At 47.1% G+C, this 14,688-nt stretch overlaps 1 long non-coding RNA gene across 1 annotated transcript; it reads left to right on the top strand.

The window, feature by feature from the left end:
- Nucleotides 1–579: 579 nt before the first annotated feature.
- On the top strand, nucleotides 580–5,872 carry LOC120880872. Its single transcript, XR_005725139.1, has 2 exons — nucleotides 580–885; nucleotides 3,839–5,872. It is a non-coding gene; the product is annotated as an uncharacterized LOC120880872 (long non-coding RNA).
- Nucleotides 5,873–14,688: the final 8,816 nt, after the last annotated feature.

Below are 14,688 nucleotides of genomic sequence, written 5' to 3' on the forward strand. Positions count from 1 at the left end.
GGCGGCGGGGCTCGGCGCGGCCCCGGTTCGGGGGGCGGCGGGCGCACAGCGAGCGGGGGGCGGCGGCGCCGCCAGTGGCGTTCGCGCGGCCGTTCCAGGCGATTATGTGGCGGTTCGGAGCGCTCCGTCGGCGTCTCGGTGTTCCATCCCGCGCGCCCGCCCGGCCGCCACCGCCCCCCGCCCGCCCCTCGCCTCGCGCAGTCGAGCCAGCCGCCGAGCCGGCCTCATTGAATATTAATCGCGCGCCGGGAGCGCCGGGCGGGAGGCCGGCGGGCGGCGCGCCTCATGAATATGCATTACCCGCGTGACGGCGACCCCGCGGGCGGGCGCGCGGGGCGGAGCCTCGGGGTAAACAAGCGGGACGGCGTCGGGGGGCGGGGCCGCGCCGCCAGGCCCGGGGGCTTCCTGCGCGGGCCCGAGAGGGGAGGGGCCGAGAGACGGGCGGCGCGCGATGCCACCTGGGAGCTGTAGTTCCAGGCCGCGGTCAGGCGTTCCCCGAGGGGGGGGGGCGTGGCGAACTACAAGTCCCAGAGATCCTCCAGCACCACCCCGCCGTGCGGCCTGCCGCGGGCCCCGGACTGTGGGTCTGGTGCCCTCTGATGTTGGAGTCGATGCTCAGCGATGTTCGGTTCGTGAACTTGTAGTTACCCGCCCATTCCTGCTCCCCGAGGCTTTCATTTTCCCCGCTGGTTTGAGACAGGGCTCGAACAGACTCCAGACGGCACGAAGGTCCGGGCGCTCGGTCTTCCCCTCACCACCTGTGAACTCGCCCGGCCCGGCCCTCTGCAGCTCCTGGGTGAGGAGAACGGCCGAGGACCGGGCCCTCTCCCTGCTCAGCTTGAGGTCCGAAAACACTGAGGACGCGGAAGGCGATGGGAAGCAGAGGTAACGCCGGAACGGAGACACGTGGGACAGAAGATACGGGCCCTGTGTTCTCTTTTAACGTCTTCCCTTGGTTTTTCCTTCAATATTCAGAAAAAATTATATTCTGCGACCACAATGTTAGTCGTGGCGTAAAAAGTTGTACTTTCTTGTCGATTAAAACAATATTGTAGGCTAGATTAGAGCAGGTTACTGTTTAAAAGAATTTGGTAAACCTTTTTAATTGAATTACGATTCCTCCGTATTGTTTCATAAATCTGGATTTTTACAGGAAAGACTTGTGCGGCTGCACACAATCCTGGGCCTGCTTAACATCAATAAAGTTACTCAACCTGGCGGTGAATTGGGGGCAGGGGGTTTGAGGAAAGAGGAAGGAGAGAGAAACGGAAGGAAAAAGAAAGAAACTGGAACTTGTAGCTGAAATAATAGAAACTAATAAGGGCAGAGAAAGGTGTACTTGGGTTATCTACACAGTTTTACTGAAAAGTAGAAGTTGCAGGACAAAAAATATTACCTTGATTCTTGAAATTCCTGTAGATGACTTTTTATATTTTTCTTTTGAATTATTATCTCTTGGCCTCATGAAACATCTTTATTCCATTTCAATTCAATCAACAGCTCAGAATTACTTTTGTAAAATTAGAGAGAATGCAAATTTTTCCAAGAGACATACAATTAATTTAACAAACAATTATAAACATATACCAAGCAATCTGTTACAGCAGTGGGATAAATCAGACACTGCCCTTGCCTTTACAGAGTTTATAGATTAGAAACAAAGAGGTTCAACAGGTGAGAGGGGTGTGGAAGAGGGGGAAACACCAGGTGTCAAATGAAACTGAGTTAAACTTTAAAAGCAAGTTAAATTTCAGTACTAAAACATGGACTATTTACATTTCTGTATATTTTTTAGTTCCTTCATGGATTCCTATAAGCCTCTTTAATTTTTTGTATGTTAAGAAATATATATTAACTCTCATATATCTGCTTTATAGAGTTATGTTTATGTAGCTAAGGTGATAAACTCAAGGGGAGTTTGTTCCGGTCAGAGACACTGTCATCCCTGGCCCAGGCTCCACGCGCGCCCTCTTGGGCTACAACGCTGCCCTTAATCAGCTCTGGGCCCTGTGCAGTTTCACAGTCAACACCACTCTGCCTTTCTGTCCGTTAGGAACTGTGTTTACCTCTTGAAGGTATATGTAACCAAAAACCTCCCCTGGAAAAAATTAAAGAAAAAGCATTGGCCAGAGAATTTAGTATGCAAAGTACTGGAGCAGGGAGAGGTTGGAGAGTCTTCTCACCTACCTGCCAGACATGGTATGAAGGGTTACTAACATTGGGAGGAGATAGGGGGCAGTGAATTACGGTCAAGTATCTCAAGGTGAAGAAAAAGGAAGTCCAGTCCAGCCTCAAAAACAGTGGGTCCTTTTTGTTCTTTTGATGGAGGGAGGGAGAACGAAGGATATAATTTTTAGGTAGAGAAACTATTTCAGCCATAGTGTGTATAATCTACAAGAGATCATATCCCATTGTATCCAAAAGCATAAAAATCAGAGGGGAGAGCAGAAAGGCAAGGGGTCCACAGTGTGACCCATCCCTGGTTCTAGGGGTCCTCAACCTCCAGGGTCTGATGCCTGATGATCTGATATGGAGCTGATTAATAATAACATTAGAAATAAAGTGCCCAGTAAATGTAATACCCTTGAATCATCCCGAATCTACCCCCTTACCCCCGCCCTAGTTCATGAAAAAACTGTCTTCCACGAAACCCATTCCTGGTGCCAAAAAAGTTGGGGACCGCTGCCTGGTTCCACTTCCAAACCTTCAATAAAGTGACTGAACTTGGTGGGTGAGAGGAGAGAGAGAGAAAGAAATAGGAGTTCATAAAGCATAGACAGCCCCCTGAACACCAGACCCACTGGAACCTCAGAGTTATAATAAGACAGTGATAATGACAGTGAAACTTGGAGTTTGCTGGTATCACGGAACATCCCCCAGACCATATGAGCCAGGCCATGCTGTACAGTTTCTCTGAATGAGGAAGGGATTTCAGTGGAGAGCAAATATTTTCCAGATAGCCATGAAATCGCAGCTTTTCCTACTTAACAAGTAGAGTGGGGACTAGGACAGTGTCTTGAAACCGCGGTGACTCACAGATGCTCCCCAAGCCTCTAAGATGTCGCACGTGTACCACCTAATACCACAGCTGTAACTGGCCTCACTTTTCAAAGAGTCACATCTTCCAGCGTGAGCAGATAGTCCCCCAAAGAAACAACAGACGTAAAAGTTGCAAACCCTGATGCCAGCTTGTTAAAATATCTTCACAGCTAAGTATGGAAAAGGAGAATGTAATTTTCAGGTTTTCTGCTACAGTTGATTTTCTGCTTTGTGACTGATAACTGACTTGCTGTGTTCTGCTCCTGTTTGCATCCTTAGATCCAAGATAAAAAGAAGCCATCTTTGGAATTTTTTTTCTAATATAAGCAGTTGGAACCTTAATGGAGGCACGAATTGATAGAGGATGGTTTCAGTCGGAATTGTTAAGTTCTCAGCTGTGTTCAGAAATAAACTCAGAAAGATGCAACATACCATGCAATACATTTAGTTAGTACATGATAACACAAATCTACTTATGGTTTCACATTTTTTAATCCTTTGAGCTACTAGTGGTTAACCTAAATTGCTCACTGTTTTCTCATTCTCTCTTACTGCGATAGCAAATAACTACTCAGTGCACTAAATGGGCCCAGGGGGGCCAACCTGAACTCGCTGCCAGGGTGACGCTTCTCAGCCCTCTGAGGCTCGCCCATGCCGCACAGACTTGCCATGTGGACTCCTATCAGGATTGCCCCTGGCACTGGGCACCCTACTTCATAGACATGGCCTGATAGCTTTTCAGATCTTAGTGCATGCTTCTTTGTCCCCTAATTCTTTGTCTCTTTCTCGTTCTTCACAGAAATAAATGAGAGATGTTTCTTGTCACAACCATGAAGTATTAGAGAAAAAAATTGAGGCCATGGAATCCTACCACTTCTGGTAACAATGTAGATTACCTGGGACATTCATTCAACAAATATTTATTAAGCTTTTAAATGTAGGCATCATTTACCCCCCCCCCCGCCACTAAATAGTATAGACAAAAATACCTTCCCTAAGAAAGTTTATATATAGGCATTGTCATTTTTTTTTAAGCTTTAGTTAAAATTGACCTACTTTCTTCTTTTGTAGAGATGGTTCTTATTTCAGGCAAATGGGATATATGAAAACCTAGGTATATAAACTATACATTAGACTACAGATATTTCTTCACAAAGTATTCTTTATTCTTTCTCTTATCGGACTTCATCAGACAATTGTTTTAAATACTGGGCTCCCATAATATTGATACATTTAAATATATTCATTGTAAAAATTGATGCCCAACTTTTAGAATCCTATTTTGGGTTCTAACAGTAGCCTAACACTTCTTTCAGTGAAGATTCACATCTAACAAGTATCCTTCTTACAACATTCCAAAGCTTTTCCCCCTGAATCTTCCACAATTAAAAATAAAAAAGTATCCTCCAGAGGCGGGGCTTCCCAGGTGGCCCGGTAGTAAAGAGCCCCCCCACCAGTGTCAGATACGTGAGAGACCAGGTTCGATCCCTGGGTCGGGAAGATGCCCTGGAGAAGGACATGGCAACCCACTCCAGTGCTCTTGCCTGGAGAAGCCCATGGTCAGAGGAGCCTGACGGGCTACGGTCCATGGGGTCACAAGGAATCGGACACGACTGGATCGACATAGCACACACACACACCTTCCAGATGATTCTCCTATACTTAGAGGCATCAATTATACCCTGAGGAATCAGCATGGGGGTTCTCTTTTCTTGGCCCAGAATAGATTGTAAGAGACACGCTCAAGCCCTAGAAATGCTACTCTGTCCCCGTTTCTCACCGAGTCCACTGCGCTGGGCCTGCTGGGCCGCTGGCCTCTCAGCTGCCATGACAGAGCGCTGCAGCCTGGGTGGCTCCCGCAGCACAAGCTCTTCCCGTCTGGGGCTGAAGCCCAAAGGCTCAGTGTCGGCAGGATCGTGCTCCTCTGAAGGCTGGGGGCTGGATGAGGGATTCTTTCTTGCCTGGTTCCGCTCCTGGTAATTGCCAGCCTTCCTTATCCTGAAGCTACGTTACTGCAGTCTCTTCTCTCTAGTGTCTTTAACAGCATATTAAAAAGCAGAGACATCACTTTGGCAACAAAGGTCCATCTAGTCAAAGCTGTGGTTTCTCCAGTAGTCATGTATGGATGTGAGAGCTGTGCCATAAAGAAGGCTGAGTCCAGAAGAACTGATGCTTTTGAACTGTGGTGTTGCAGAAGACTCTTGAGAGTCCCTTGAACAGCAAGGAGATCCAACCACTCGATCCTAAAGGAAGTCAACCCTAAATATTCATTGGAAGGACTGATGCTGAAGCTCCAGTACTTTGGCCACCTGATGAGAAGAACCAACTCATTGGAAAAGCCCCCGATGTGGGGAAAGACTGAAGGCGGGAGGAGAGGGGACGACAGAGGACGAGATGGCTGGATGGCGTCACTGACTCGAGGGACATGAGTTTGAGCAAGCTCTGGAGATGGTGAAGGACAGGGAAGCCTGGCGGGCTGCAGTCCACGGGTCCGAAAAGAGCCGGACACGACTGAGTGACTGAAGGACAACAGAAACGACATGTAAGGTCGGAGGTCAGTAAGTCCTCATTCTGGTCCTGGTTCTGTACTAACTAGTTAACCAGGAACTTGGGAGGCATTTGGCCTCAAGAAGGCTTCAGTTACTGATTTATGAAATGGAGTTGAACAAGATAGCATCTCTCAAAATCTCTACCAGCTCAAGAAGCTTCTGGGTTTTGGCTGAAGGCAAAACTGTCTAAATTGGAATATTGGCAAATGTTTTTGTTAGTCACAAAGCAGAGGCTTTCACATTTAGATGACATTAATTTGAAATAAAGAGGCTCTTAAGGCTGATTCTTGCCATTTAAAAGAATTTCTAATTCATTTAAAATAACAGCAGGTTTATTTTATTTTGACATTTAAGGAAACTGCTGGGTTTTCAGTCCTTGAGAATATAAATCTGTCACGAATAGGAGCCAATCTATCACATTAAGATCCACAACCTCAGACTTCCAAACTCCAGGGTCTTTATCAATTTTCCCTTTTATGGTCACGAGTGGGTAGAAATCTCATTAGCACAAAGCAAGGTCGGCTCACAGAGGCGAGAACATCAGTCCTGTGAGCACTGTGCGCCAGGAGACACAGAGGAGCTGATGGCAGCCATGGTTCCCAGTGCCACGGCCGGGATCAGCCCGAGTGTCCACCAACAGCAAAAGAGAGAAACGAGTGCCAGCGTAGTGCGAAAGACCAGCACAGCAGGAACAGTGACTGAATCACCACAGTGCTGGGTCGGGCTGGGCAGTGTGGTGAGCCTTGCCAGCATGCTGAGTGAGAGCAGCCAGAGGCGGCGGAAGGTGAGCCAAAGGGCCACGTTCGTGTCAAGTTCAGGAACAGCCACACTAACCTGCAGGGTGTAGGGTGCCATTTAGATGGCACCACTGAAAGGAAAAGGAAGTAAGTAACAGACCAGTGAGGTGGCAGTGAGTGGTTTGTGACTGGAAGCAGGGCCCGTGGCAGGGGGAGGGGCCACCTGGGATATTGACAGTGTCCTGTGTATTGACCCAGGCGGTGGGCACTTGGGTCTCTGTTTAAAAAAACGTGTTCGGCCATACATTTGTGCTTGATACACTTTCCTGTTTGTTTTATACTTCAGAACAAAGGTTTTTGTTTTTTCAAGGTCAACTGTATGGTTTTCTACGATCTGAATTTGATGGACAGGGAGGCCTGGCATACTGCGATTCATGGAGTCGCAAGGAGTCGGACACGTCTGAGCAAGTCGCCAGGCCTCCCTGTCCAGCACCAACTCCCGGAGTTCACTCAGACTCACGTCCATCGAGTCAGTGAGGCCATCCAGCCATCTCATCCTCTGTCATCCCCTTCTCCTCCTGCCCCCAATCCCTCCCAGCATCAGGGTCTTTTCCAGTGAGTCAACTCTTCACATGAGGTGGCCAAAGTATTGGAGTTTCAGCTTCAGCATCAGTCATTCCAATGAATATTCAGGACTAATTTCCTTTAGGATGGACTGGTTGGATCGCCTTGCAGCCCAAGGGACTCTCAAGAGTCTTCTCCAACACCACAGTTCAAAAGCATCAATTCTTCAGTGCTCAGCCTTCTTCGCAGTCCAACTCTCACATCCATACATGACTACTGGAAAAACCATAGCCTTGACTAGACGGACCTTAAGCTTCCTAAAAAAATTTTTTTAAATAAATAAAATTAAAGCTTCCCACCACTTAATTCATTAAAATTTTATTTCTAATGTAAAATAATTAAAAAATTAAAAATCTAAAGTAATTTAAGAGAGAACTTTAAATGTTACTTAAGAGTAATCAGTTCATTATAAAGTTTGGTCAATACAGAAAACTATAAAGATAAAAAGTTGAACAACAAAAAAAAAAAATCCAATGACCCAGAGTTCTTTCCACGTTTCCTTTTACTTTAATGGTGTAGAGATCATGATGATGTTATAATTTCCTATCCCACTTTTCTCACTGAAAACTGCTATAAACATGAAAAAAAGCACTATAAAGATAATATAAATTTCTAGATAAAAATGCGTCACTTTGAAGAACCATGATTGATTTAACCTCCAGAGAGAGTGAATCAGGTGGGACACTAGGCTGTCCTTCAGCATTTTTATGGGTTTTTTTGTTGGTTTTTTTTCCTATTTGTGGAAATAAAAATATGGTAAAAGCAGATTTTATGAGAGCCATCTTTCCTTATCTGTTCTTCAACCACAATGTAACAACATTTAAATCAGGCAGCATCTGGCGCTCTTTGTAGATGATCTTGTGAGGAAGTGGAAATGAGGAAACACTTATCAAGGGAACATTCATCAAACGTATACCATGTTTCATGCGGAAACATAACATGCCATGATGGGGTGGCCAGGTCTCACGAGACGAGACGCGCAGTGACTGCCACATGTGGACATACGTGTGTGAAGCATGTCTGCCTGAGATTTGAGTTTAGCCTGGGGCTCTGCATTGCAGCTGGCAGCCAGACCACTGCCAAGCCTGTGGCAGATTTTCTAATGTCCCTTTAACCCCTTTAAGACTTACATACAATTCTCATTGTAGAGAAGAGCTCAGAAAGGCCCAGCATCTGTTCAAGGGTCACGTGGCTAGAGAGGAAGGAGCCAGCTAGGGTGAGTATATGGAGACGACCCGAAAACTGGCAGCGAAACCCGGAAGAGGAGAAAGGCGTTCTCTTTCCAACTTTGTCCATGTGTCTTCATTTCTACATTTTCCCTGTAAGATTGAAGTTCTGGGCAAAAGCACATGGACCAGAGTCTCTGTCTCCTTGCTTGAGCCCCATGTGAGCTTGTAGATCTAGACTTAGTCTGAGTTGTATTTATTGACTCTGGGCCATAGAGTGATATGATCCAAATTGTGATGGTCCAGTTATGCAGATGAACTCATTCAAGGAAGTCTGACCTAGCATCTGCTGCAAGCCAGCTCTTTGTAAGTACGAGGAATACGGTGATAGCGGCATCATCCATAAACCTTCCTCTTGGATCTACAATTTTAGAAGTGCCCACCTGCCTACCAGCGTTGCTCTTCCAAAAGCAGGTGCCCTGGATTCTTCATCAGGAATCAGCTTCTCAAACTGGAGTTTCTTCCTTCCTTTAGAATCACACAACCTGGGAGTGGAAAGAAGGATGGGGGTAGTGAAGACAGGCGGGAAGGAGGTAAGAAAGGAGAAAGGGGCTGATATTCTCTTATTGGAGTATATACAGTTTTTAACAAAAAATAGGAAAGACTCAAAATCTGACAATAGCTGTTTTTTGCCCCTGTAATATTTCGAAGAATGAACATTTTCCCATTACACCTTTTTTGTATTCTGAAGGTTGATACTAATGTTAACATGTTTTCTAGAATTGTAACCTACTTGGTTTCTGGTATGTAAAAGTATAAGAACCTAATTGTGAAGCTGGTGCATGTTAGATTTAAATCAGGCAAAGGGCGCTGAGGGATAATAGAGTGGGAAAGCTCATATTTATATTTCCCCTACTCAAATATAAGTATTATAGTCAAGGTTGATTGATGAGATTTATAGTGAATATCAATACCAAAAAGAGTAAGGAAAAAACAAGCTTTGGTTCATGTATTAAATTTTTTTAAAATTAGAGACCCATAGCCCACAACTGAAAGACACAGGAAGCTACATAAGATTTCCACAATAAATGTTAATTAATGTACAGTATTTTTTTGTATCTGCAGTCTGTTGTTTAGTCACTATGTTGGGTCTGACTGTCATGAGCCGCCCCATAGACTGCGGCTCCCCAGCCTCTGTCCGTGGGATTTCCTGGTCAAGAATACTGGAGTGGGTTGCCATTCCCTTTTCCAGGGATCTTCACAACCCAAGGATGAACCCACATCTCCTGCACTGGCAGGCAGGTTCTTACCACTCAGCCATCAGGAAGCCCTTCTGTAGGCTACTTCAGGGGTATTTTAATAGTTGCAAAATAACCATAGTTTTTATGTAAAACTGAACACAAGTTTGATTTATTTTTTTAATATTGTGCAGGATGGGTGAGATAGGCACTTTCAAATGATAAAATCTCAAGCCCATTCCAAAAAAAAGAGAAAAGCTGATAAAACTCTAATCATTATACTTTTAGATATATAAGACAGCTTGCATTAAATACACATCTATAGGTATAGTAAATTACTGGTTTTTTCTCAGATTAAAAGTCATTTTCTAATCCAAGCTTCAGGTTGGACTGTAAACAAAGACTAGGATGTGTTGCAAAAACAGTGCCTTATGTCCTGGCACATCCTGTTGACAAAGTATTGTCGTGTATGTACATCACTTGGCCCAATTCTTCCGGGAAGGCTGGGAGCTAGACACATGACAGACATCATCGGGATGTCCCACTCAAAGAATTTTGAGGACAAAATCTCCCAAGTGAAAACCTTGCTGAAAGTAGCCACATGTAGAAACAGCCCACACCAAGACTTGCCTATATTGCCACAGAGACCTGAAGGCTATCCAAGTTCCATCAAGGTGATTATAGTGTACGGCAGCCTTGCCACTTGTGTGGTCATATAACCGTCTGAAAGGAGGAGGTTTTAGGAGAAGGGCTGCTACAATCTGAAGGGAGCCCAAGAGTAAGAACTGAGTAGGAATCCTCAACAGTGAGGGTAAGCACACTTTGATCTGGGGCATCAGTGAAGATCCTCAAATCGGGGACTTCCCTGCTGCTCCAGGGGTCCAGAATCTGCCTGATAACGCATGGGATGTGGGTTCAATCCCTGGTTGGGGAACTACAGTCCTGCATGCCGTGGAGCAGCTAAGCCCAGGCACCTAGAGAGTCCTGGAGCTGCAGCAGAAGATCCCACATGACGTCACTAGCACCTGACGAAGCCAGATAAATACATAAGTGCTTTTAAAAATATTCTCAAATCAACCCAGAAGGGTGGGCTGGCGGTGAAAGAAGGCTTCCTACAAGAGGTGATGCTGAGCGGGTTTGGGGACAAGGAGAAGTCCGACATGCCAAGGGCCCCAGCAGAGTGCACAGCTGACTTCCTGTGCGGTTTACCACTTTAGATTGCACCTTCTCTAGAGGAGTCTGTGGTCCCTTGACTCAGTTTCCATGCTGGGTGACCAGCGCACCCATAAGAAAGTAGGAATCACCCTGCTAGTAGCCCGCATAAAGTTCAGTTCCTTGGGGTTTCTCATCCAGAAAACACAAAAGGCACTGCAGTGCAAATTTACCCATTAGTGGGAAAACAGGTCCTCATATCTTCTCTTTGCTATTTGCTAACAGAAATGCAATGTTTGTCTGAGGCCCATGTCAGAGAATGAGGAACTCCCAGTCATTCGAAGACAGCGCAAAACCTGGCCGGGCAGTGTGGCCGAGCGGGAAGAGCAGGTGGCCCACACTGGACGTGCACAGCACGAGTCAGCGGGGCCGCAGGCCTAACAGCCCAGCCGTCCCTGGGCGTACTCACCCCAGAAACCGGTCACCAGCACCCTGAACCTGGACCACGACCAGGAAAAGACGGAGGAGCGATGGTAAAGGACGCATTTGCAGAAGAGCTAGTGAGGAAAAATATCCATAAAGTCGTCTTAGACACAACCTCAATTAAGAACAGGACCAGTTTCTGGCTAGAGAAAGCAAACCGAAATACTCACAGAACTCTGATCTCTCAAGAGATCCCACAAAAATGGTAGTGGACGTTAAAGTGATAAAGAGACGGAAGGCAGGGAGGGAGAGGGTGGGGGAAGGAAGGCAGCGCAGGTCTGGGAGCTGAAGACCTGAGGGGCCGCTGGCCGGGTCGCAGGAGGAGGGGAGGCCTGCGCCCGTGGAGGTGAGGGCGGGCGAGCCTCCCGTGTGGGCGGAGCGCCTGAGGACACAGGGCCGCGGGCCCAGGCTCCTCCGGGAGGCCAGAGAGGGGCCTGTAAGAGAGGAGGCCGCCAATCTATTCAGGAAGCACCGGCATCTCTAGAGCGCCTGTAACACTGGCCTTCCCTGCGAGACATTGATTGCCCTTCAGAGTTTGCTGTTCATTCGCTCAGTCAAGCCCGACTCTTTGCGACCCCATGGACTGCAGCACGCCAGGCCTCCCTGTCCATCACCATCTCCTGGAGTTTGCCCAAACTCATGTCCATCGAGTGGGTGATGCCATACAACCATCTCATCCTCTGTCGTCCCCTTCTCCTCCTGCCCTCAATCTTTCCCAGCTTCAGGGTCTTTTCAAAGGAAATCAGCTCTTCACATCAGGTGGCCAAAGTATTGGAGTTTCAGCATTAGTCCTTCCAAAGAAGTCAGGACTGATTTCCTTTAGGATTTCCTAAGGCGACTGGTTAGATCGCCTTGCCGACCAAGAGACTCTCAAGAGTCCTCTCCAGCACCACAGTTTGAAACCATCGATGATGAGCCCCTTCAGAGTTTATTCTCTGGAAAAAACAGATAAAATAGAGCCCCAGATAGGGGACAACTATTACAAATGAAGGTGGGCTTAAAGTCACATCCCACAAGAGAGGAAAACAGCCTTTAAAAACGCTGCATTACTCACCAGCATGCGCACACGTAGTCAAAGGAATTGTTGAAAGTTGGTCTAACCAGCATTGGGACTGAAGTGTTTGGGGAGGATTCGTGGACAATGTGTTGGGGTGGTGAGCTAGGCCACGCCTAAAATGGGAAAATGCAAGGAGCAACACAGGTTTCCTGTGACAAGGAGAAAATGCTGCCCCACCCCACCCCCAGCAAGGCTGAAAGAACTGAAAACACTTGCTCTTAGGGAGGGGAAGATGGGGAGCAGGAAGCTGCCAGGCTGAGAGTGAAGCTCTTGGGCTCATCAGGTGTGACACTGATGAGAGTGAAAATTAAGCTTTGAAAATCAGAAAGGCTGCATTTTTTGCTGGGAGGAGGGAAGAGGGGAAATAAGTTGGATGTGAAATCTAGTTTCAGTTTTAGTAGAAGCAAGATATTCAGGCGATCAGCAATAAGAGATCAGAGCTCAGATAAGATAAGGTTTGGAACAGAGATTTTGTAATTATTTAGATTGGAGTTCAATTGGACTCGAGAGTCCCTTGAACAGCAAGGAGATCCAACCAGTCTGTCCTAAAGGAAATCAGTCCTGAATATTCATTGGAAGGACTGATGGTAAAGCTGAAACTCCAATACTTTGGCCACCTGATGCAAAGAGCTGACTCATTGGAAAAGACCCTGATGCTGGGAAAGATTGAAGGCAGGAGGAGAAGGGGATGACAGAGGATGAGACGGTTGGATGGCATCACCGACTCAATGGACATGAGTTTGAGCAAGCTCCGGGAGTTGGTGATGGACAAGGGAGGCCTAGCGTGCTGCAGTCCGTGGGGTCACAAAGAGTCGGACACAACTTAGCGGCTGAACAGGAACAAGAAGACTGGAAGAGAATTAGCTCTACAGGAAAGGTTCTAAGAAAACAAGAGAAGAGGCCTAAGACCAACATTTTATAAATGTCATCTGGAGCGTCAGTGGAGAAAGGAACTGCATTGAAAGAGCAGCTGAGAAAACCGAGAGAAACGGGCGTCCCAACCAGGGGAGGTCGCGCTCAGCAAGCCCGAGGCCCAGACGTTGGGTAAACAGCGACAGCTTTCTAAGGAGGGCACTCCTGCCTGAGGGCCACGTTCACGCCTTCTAATGAGCCTCACGTTTTCAAAGGGTTTTGGAAGGATCCTGTGTTTTTCCAGGACACCGCACACAGTCGGCTGTGACCCTGCTTCTGGTAAGCACACAGTCACGCAAACCCTGCGCTAATGGGAGCGTGGGCCTGGGGGCGTGTTGTCACCAGCAATCCCACACAAAGCCTGCGCTGGCTTTGTCTGCCACACAAGGGGTGGCATTGTCCGTGTCAGAGACGCCTGAACTGAAGCTCCCGGCTTGGCCAGGCTCTGCCTTCCGGCTGCGCTCCCGGCTGCCCGGCCGAGGCTGCAGTCCTAGGACGCCCCAAACAAATGGAAGCACCGAAATACTAACCAAACGAAACCGCTTTTCCCTGTGGGTGCGTCAAAGACTACGGATGTCACATTAAATCTCACCTTAGACGAAAGCAAACGCGGTGAAAGTTCACTGTTCCGTTTCTGCTGAGTCGCGTTCAAGGCTTGGCTTCAGGGCAGGGCGTAACTGGTAGCAAGTGTTCCCTAGTCGCTCCGCAGATGACCTCCTCTTTCTAGTAGAGACTGTGTGCTTCCACGCCCTCCAGGCAGAGGCACGGCAACAGAAGGTCTGGTTGTGTGTTTCTCAGAAGCGCATCATGACACTTTGCTGCCAAGCTTGTGTCAGTTATTGCTGCCTTCCAGACGTTTCCATCTCAGACATATGAACGGGTGAGAAGAACAGCTTCGACAGTGCTATACGGCAGCCTGGGCAGGAGGGGTGTCTGGGGGAGAATGGACACGTGTATGTGGGTGGTTGAGTCCCTTTGCTGTCCACCGGAAATTATCACAACATTGTTAACTGGCTATACCCCAATACAAATAAATAGTTCAAAAAAAAAAGAATTTCGATTTGGAATTCGAAAAAGCTTACCCAAGTCCATTAGTGACACCTTAAATAGCCTGGTTAGCAAACATTTTTTGTCAGTATATTTAGCAGTTTCTCCCCTGGGGTGTCAAGCAAATGAATAATCTTGGGGGGTGGAGTTGGGGGATGCAGTTTTTCCCCAGTCCCGAGGCTCAGAGTTTCTTAAGTGAAGCATTGCAGTGCCTCCCAACGCCCACCAAGCACATCACGGAAAGCTCTACAGAGCAGTAAAACATCGTTCCACAATCCACGTACTGAGCACAAGTGCGGACATGACGAAATGGGAACAAAGTAAGAGGATATTTGTAAAGGCTTATAATGCTTGATAAACAACCCGAGAGGTGGACTGAGGATTCATTTATGGGCAATATATTCATTCATAACCTCACCTTATACCCCTTCCACTCATCCAAATGGTTTTCAAACAACAATTACAACAATGAGCTCAGTTTCAAAAGACATGTAAACATTCAAGGGCCATTGACTTGGATCAATCACAGGGCCACTTTGGAAGTAAAAGACCTGAGAGAGGTTTCTAGAACCTAGCCATGCTCCTCTCCAGGGCGCCAGAGACTCTTCAGAGATAACTGGCAGTGAGCACAGAACCTAAGACACAAGGTCTATTTCCAACCCACGCAGGCTTCCTTGCTCTGCA

Source organism: Oryx dammah, unplaced genomic scaffold (genome assembly GCF_014754425.2).
Source record: "Oryx dammah isolate SB20612 unplaced genomic scaffold, SCBI_Odam_1.1 HiC_scaffold_22, whole genome shotgun sequence".
Taxonomy (NCBI): Eukaryota; Metazoa; Chordata; class Mammalia; order Artiodactyla; family Bovidae; genus Oryx; species Oryx dammah.